Source organism: Terrapene carolina, unplaced genomic scaffold (assembly GCF_002925995.2).
Source record: "Terrapene carolina triunguis isolate 2854851 unplaced genomic scaffold, T_m_triunguis-2.0 Scaffold88, whole genome shotgun sequence".
In the NCBI taxonomy this organism is placed as follows: Eukaryota; Metazoa; Chordata; order Testudines; family Emydidae; genus Terrapene; species Terrapene triunguis.
In genome coordinates this window covers 5,883,706-5,891,163 of record NW_020664439.1, presented here as the reverse complement: position 1 = coordinate 5,891,163, position 7,458 = coordinate 5,883,706, and the positions used below count along the sequence as shown (strand labels likewise).

Genomic DNA, 7,458 nt, shown 5'->3' with positions numbered 1-7,458 from the left:
TGGGAAACTGATGGTTGATGTTATCTCCATCACTTGCTCATCTGTCATGAATCACCCGGAGCTGACCTGCCATGGTCATAAGTATTTCAGTGTCATCCTCCTTCCTCCATCAAGATAACCATCTCATTTTCAACCTGGGAATGATTCCTGAATGACTCACCTGGATCAGCAATTCCGTATCAGACAAGCAGACACCCCCCTGCCCCCCTTCCCCCATTTGGATTGATATGGTCTGACCAGCGATTGCTGAGACTTCTTGCCCCTGTTGGGGAAGTCACCGATTTATAGCCTCTTGCTTTAGACTTGCCAGCTTCCCTTTTGTAGACGGGGAAGGCACATGCTACTGGGGGCTGAGCAAGGCTGAATAGAACCTCTGGTTCACTTTGTTTTCAGTGGCATCCTCATCATCTCTGTTACTGTAGCTATGATCCTCACCCCCATTATCTTTTATTATTTTTTTTCATATTCAACTCCAGCATAGGGGTTGAGGACACTGCTACATTTGTGCCGCCCTTCTGTGCACTAAATGAGGCTAATTCATTTTGCACTTCAGTCTTTCTCAAGCACTCAGTGGTGGATGTGAAGGTTAAATTGCATGACAAAGAATTGATTTTTTTCATATGCTTGCCTTAGAGGCATTCTGATCAAGTGGCTGAGTATTCTTATGCACGCCTCTCCAAGCAAGCACACCTTAATCAAGCACTCACTTGAATGTACAAACTGCCTTCATTAAGAGGGCTAGCGATTCAAAGATGCCCTGTGTTTAATTCCAGTTGTCTGCTTAATTAGACATTTGAGTCCTGTTAATAGATTGATGAACAATTAAAACAGCTCCAGCGTCTCTCCTGACTAAGATGCATTCAGCAGCTAAGCCCTGTTATCTGCCCCTTTAGGAATTTGCTCTGCAGTTAGTTAGTTGTTACCTGTGCCTGTTTTGGTCTGTAGCCTTAGAAACCCACAACACAAGCACATTAGAAGTATCTATAAATAAACCCATGTTAGCATGCTGCGCTTGTGTTGCAGTCAGAGGCACAGTTACACACAGGGATAATAGGGCCACAGGATGAAAAAAATAGAAGCTACATACAGCAACCTTCTCCTTTCCCCAGACTTTTACATTTTTGTCTTTACAGAATATTTTATAATTAGATTGGGGTCATGGGGAGCTGTTATGTAATGAATACCAATTATCTTTAATAAAAAAAAATTTAGGCAATCATTGATTAATTTTGTTTCAGGCTGTCCATGACCATCAATATAGTAACTGATTATGTGCAGGTTTAATAATACCCTTTTTGATGTAATAGCTAGAATTCCCAGGGGTAACCTAATAACATTGGCAATTTCAAGACACTAACTGATAAAGATGGCATTAAGTAGTAGGTCTTAGCTGGGGTTTCACGTGTACTGCTTATCAAGTATGAACCATTTGGGCCAAATTCTGGCTGCCCCTGTGTTGGGAGTAAGGAAGATATGTCCAAGGAGCGCCACCTGTCTTGTGTACATGGACAGGGAGTAGCTAGAATCCTGATTCTTGCACAACCTGAGTATGGGGTACAGGAGAGTGGTGAAAGCACAGTTAGGAGTGCCACAGAATATGGGCATTGGATGAGCAGAATGGGATGTAGCCAGGGACCCACCTCTGCATGCTCTGGCTGGCTATCCATGGCTAGTTCTGGGAGAAGCACACACTAACACCAAAAAGAAATCTAAATACCATGGTGATGGGCATGACAGAAGAACCTAGATTAAAATTAGGATTAAATAGAAAGTCTGCTCCGAAGCATGCTCCCCACAATGCATTCCTTCCTTCCTCACACAGTTAAAAGCCACAGCAAAGCCCTTTGTTGGAAAATAAATCTATTTGGAAGGCTTATGATAGTTTCTGGAGAAAGTAGCGTCCTCCCTCCCAAGTTTTGAGTATTCTCTTCAGTCTCCCAGATGGTTTACGCCCATGCTGTAGCCACCAGAACCCTATCTGATTGAACTCAACACCATTGGTGTCGCATTGTAACTGGCAGGAGGGGCTGCATGTTGAGCAGTTGCTTTCCCTGAGGGAATGTGCTCCCAGCTTTTAGTGACCAGGAAGAGAAAGGCCAGGTTGTTTAATGTGGCAGACCTGGGTTTGATATAGTTCCCATAGAAGACTGAGTTTTATTTGAGCACTACACCATGATTTCAGGTACCTAGGCATATTTTATATTTAGAGCAAAAGCGGTGAGACTGCCTTGATATGGTATTCCCAGTTATTCCTTACTATGATAGTGCATTGGCTCAGTGTTTGCAAAGTGCTTTAGTATCCTAAAAATGAACATACAATAGAAAAATGTCTTTATACAATGCTTCTTACTGCTGTACCAAGACATGAAAGGAGAAACAGCGACATTGGTGGAGATGAGGAATAGAAATCTTGGACAAGTATATCAAAAAATACTAGTAGAATGACAAAATTCTGCAGGTGTGAAGGAGATTAAGGCTGGATGGAGGCCCCAAGTTTGGAGGAGCCCTATATGTTTGGCACCATGGAGCCCTGGACTCCCAGGAAGCAGAGGTGGGAGCAACACCTCAAAGCATGGGTCTGCCTTTTTCACTGCCAAGAGAACGCAGAGGCACTCATTTCCCTCCACTTAAAGAGCAGGCAAAGGAAACTGCCTGCCTATTGCAGTGCTGAGCAAAAAAACAGGTAGCATTTTGGAGCCAGTGGGGTTTCTGTCCACATGCAAAACTACAGGATGGCTGTGCGTTGACCACCACCTTTCATGTAAGCTGGCAGCATGAGAATGTGATGCATAGGCCCCCGTCACGATATTTGAGGGAGAGGAGACCCTCAGCAATAAGGAGGGGAAAGGAAATTATATACTCTACTACACACTAGTTCTCGACAGCTGGCAGTGTTGGTGTGGGGGGAGGTGTACGGGGTGGTGGGCATGATTCTGTCCCACTAGCCTCAGCCTCTCAGCTGAGGAGGAAGTGTCTAGGGGATTTTGAGGGCAGCCTAGAAATTTTGCCTGATCCTGGCCCAGTATAACCCACCTCTTACTCACAAGATAGCTGAACATGCTCACCCTCATTCCCAAGATGTTAAGTTTTCTTGTGGGGAAGACAAAAGCAGCACAGCCTTGTTGCTAGAAAGAATTATTTTTTTAAAATAACAAGAAGAGACATTTGCTGGAAAAAAATGTGCTGGGACAAGTTGTAGGTGGTTTGTTCTTCCACATCAGTGTACTTAATAATTTGTGTAAGGAACTAAGAAGCATTGGCAAGAGCAAAGGATTGCCTAGCTAGCACTGGTGCGGTGGGTGGGTTTCCCCTCATTATTTATGTAACTTTAAGTGTAGGTGTTTTTCACTGGAAGATTGTTTGCAGAGGTTTCCCTCAGGACTAGTTTCTGCAGCACTTTGTTCCCCTTTCCTTCAGCTCCCCAGGGCTTATTTGGCTCAGTTCCTAGAAGTCTTTTCGTGTCTGACAGCAGCGTTTTACTAAGTGAACTATTTGTTCTTTTTCCAGCAGTGAAAACACAGTCAACTGCTGTTTGTGTCTGCTGCCTTCATCTCAGTCTTGCTGGAGACATGCTGTGCTCCCCTGTTACAAGACATGCCTCATGTAGCTGTTGTGTTTGGTGGAGAATCTGTTTATATTTTGTGAGCCTTGGGTAGGGGCCTTTAGGGAGTTAGAGAGAGAGATTTTAAAGTAGAAGACAAAGTTAGGCGAAACATTTAACAATCTTACAAGTAAGTCTTAATTTTAATCATAGAATCATAGGGACCTCGAGAGATCATCTAGTCCAGTCCCCTGCACTCATGGCAGGGCTAAGTATTATCTAGACCAGAGGTTCCCAAACTTATTTGGCCGACCGCCCCCTTTTCAGAAAAAAAATTATTCAGCGCCCCCCTGGAAATCTACCTTCTTTAAGCGAACAAACAGAAAGACGCGGTGACAAATTTGCGTTCTTTTATGTATCTATATTTCTACCTACATCCTACAATATAGTAAAGAAAGATGTTGTAAATAAGACATCTTGAAGCTTGAAATTATAAAATTATTTATTAAAATCAACCATAATAACATTCGCATTACACACAGAAAATTAAGATAACGAAGGATAATATTAAAATAAAAATTACGAATAACATTAAAAATAATCCTAATGAGAAGGATGAACCTGGTGCGCTGCTATCAATTTATTAATGTTCGGCTCTATTTTTGTCAGCAGCATTCTTAAATCACCGCGATTCGCTATTTGCAGTCAGTTTCTTTTTTTAGTTAACAGATTTGTGACCGCACTGAACTCATGTTCCACTAAATATGATGAAGGAAATGCAATTAAAAACTTTTGTACTATAGCCCATAATCCAGGATAAAGTATAGGTATCTGCTTTTGCAGCCAGAACTGTTGGTAGCCGTCTTTGAATTTAAATTTCAATTCCTCATTTGTTGTTGTTTCTATTAGTTCTTCTTGTAATTTTGGAGATTCTTCTGTGTTTGTACTTGGAAAAAGGGTCCAAAACCCAATCGGGTATGTTCATTTTAAGAATATCTTCAAATCGTTGATTGAAGTCAGAATGGAGAGCCTCCAAGTGCTGACAATAGGTAAGCAAGTCTTCATCATGTTTTTCTACTGTTGATAAATTTGGAAACTGGCTGAATTCTCCTCGTCCTAAATTTCATTTGTACAGAAGAAGTTTTGCCACAAACGCGGAAATAAAAGTTTTTGTTTTGATTAAATTCAGCTCATCGCCTTGGAGCTGTAAATTTGTTTCATTAAATTTATTAAACAAGTCTGTCAAATAAGCTATGTCATTTTTGGAATCAATCAAGTTGGCTCGTAAAGCATCATCTTTGTTTTCTAGGAACTCTAGCACTGAGTCAAAGAGTTTATAAAACCGATCCAAACAGGCACCTTTTGATAGCCAACGAACTTCTGTATGAAGCAGCAAGCGATTGAATTCTTCATCGTTTTCAATACGAAGTTGTCCAAACAATCTGTCATTCAATGAATTGCTTCTGATTTTGTTGATTGCTTTAATGACATAATGTAATGACCTATGTAGGCGTTCACTCAGATTTTTGGCAACTAAATGTTGACGATGAATGACACAGTGTACAGCGAATACATTCGGAACCGCTTTTTTTAAATATGCAAGAAAACCCCTGTAGCGCCCTATCATCGCTGGAGCACCATCAGTAGCAACTGACAAGATATTACTCAGGGGGATTTCTTTTTCTTTAAAAAACTCTTCCAATGCATGAAATATCGATTCTCCTTTAGTATCAGTCTGCAAATTTTTAGCAAATAATAATTCTTGGCAAATTTTTTCTTCTTTTATGAATTGCATGTATGCTAAAAGTAAGGCTTCATTTCCTGGCAAAGTTGACTCATCAAGCTGTATAGAGAACTGGGATGTTTTTAAATACTCACATAATGAGTCTTCAACATCTTGAGCCATTTCATCAATTCTTCTTTGCACTGTATTATTGCTCAAAGAAATTTTCTTGGTAATATCAGACACTGGCTTGTGTAGCATAGTGCGTATTACCTCACTTATAGCCGGTAGAATTAGTTCTTCCGCAATAGTATGCGGTTTTCCCGATTTAGCAATCAGTAACGAAATGTTGTAAGAAGCACGCAACCCATCGTCATCTTCTTTGGATGCTATTGAAAAGAGTTTTGCCAATGTCGGCTGTCTCAAAAATTTTTCTTTAAGTGCTTGAAAATAAGATAAATCCTTATCTTTCTTATCAGCATGAATTTTTGTCAAATGTTCTTGTAGTCTTGAAGGCTTCATAGCTTCATTTGATAAAACTTTTTGGCAAATCAGGCACATCGGTAATGTATTGTTTGTAGGCGACTGAATAAAGCCATAATTCAAATATTCAGTACTATATTGTCTACATTTTTTTCTTGGGTTCAGCCATGATATTATCTGTAAAAGAAATAAAATGTATGTGTTTATTTATCATAATAGGGGTATAAAATTATCAAGATATATAACAATATATATAATTGAAAAAGTGCAATTTCTCTCGCCGGAACCAATTTTTTTTTGCAATAGTTGTGTTATTAGAATATCGCCCACAACATCAGGTATACAGTGGTTTTTGCGTAAGACGGCAAAAGACAACCAAACTAAAATACTAATGAAACTAATAAACTGGGTTTTGTTCTTTGCTCAGCATTAGATATATGTATTTGATATTAAATTGTCAAATATCAAACTAAATTTATCAAGAAATAATTAATTTAAAAAATAATCAATATGCAATTAAAAATCAGTTAATAGTTTTAATTTAGTTTGCCTTTATTTAAATAATTGTTCCTTATTAACACATGCCTTATTTACCAATTAACACAGATGATTCGATAGATATAAATAAATGTTAATAGTTAACAGTTTTTTTACAATTTCATTCTCCTGTTTTTGTTAATATTATAATAAAAAATATGACAAATATATTGACTGTACACTTCAAATAGTACTTACCGACACAAGCCTGCTACGATTTTATTATTAGTAAGCACTAGAGACACAGAAACGTACGGTAGATATGTAAGAAAATGTATAAAAATACTCATGTGTAAATTGCTGTTTTATTGAAACAACAATAATACAATTTGTTTTGTATGTGATCCGTAATACGTAAAGATCGAAGGTATTGAATATGAATAAAATTTTTTAAATACTTATTGCACTATTGTTAACTGCTTTTTACACAATTCAGAAACAATCTAAATTAGATTTCATACATGTTGCCTATTTATAGTATCGTATTGTAAACAAGTCATTACACGCACATATTCCTGCCGATGCATGCTGGACTTCCCCATAATGCGCGACACGCTCGCCTGCCAACACTTGCTTGTTAAGAGCTGTTGGCGGACTTGACACCTGATCGGTTATAATTTGTGAATTTATTTGGAAAATAAAGTAATCACTACAACTTTAACTCTGTTACACAACAGATGAAACATGTACGAACGGTTTTTCAACATTTTCTTATATTCTCTTCTTTCTTTTTGCTGCCACCGCCCCCTTATTTTTATTCAACGCCCCCCAATTGCACCCGAGGCTACTACTGCCCCCCTGGATCGTTCCAGCGCCCCCCAGGGGGCGGTATCGCCCACTTTGGGAACCTCTGATCTAGACCATGAACTTCCTTGTTCCAGCTCTTGTAGCTTCTGTATGTTAAAAACCTTTCCTGAAAATTTCTCAAGTGGCTTGTTGTTCCTAATGAAAACAGTGAGGCAACTTGAGGTGGTAGATCACAGTTTGTGATGCTGTCCACTGGTCCTGGCTGTCTTGATCACAAAACAAGACAGTTGCACAGAGAAGGCTTAATTGAAAAGAAGAGCAGAAGATAAGAAAATTCAGCTTTTGTCTGTGTGTGTGTCTGGGAGCTCACAGGCACAGATCATGTCGCATGACTCAATTAGTCATTCCTGGAGCCCAGCTTTTGACA

At 39.2% G+C, this 7,458-nt stretch overlaps 1 pseudogene; it reads right to left on the bottom strand.

Moving 5' to 3' along the window:
* Positions 1-4,144: 4,144 nt before the first annotated feature.
* LOC113406256 lies at positions 4,145-6,826 on the bottom strand (annotated as a pseudogene).
* Positions 6,827-7,458: the final 632 nt, after the last annotated feature.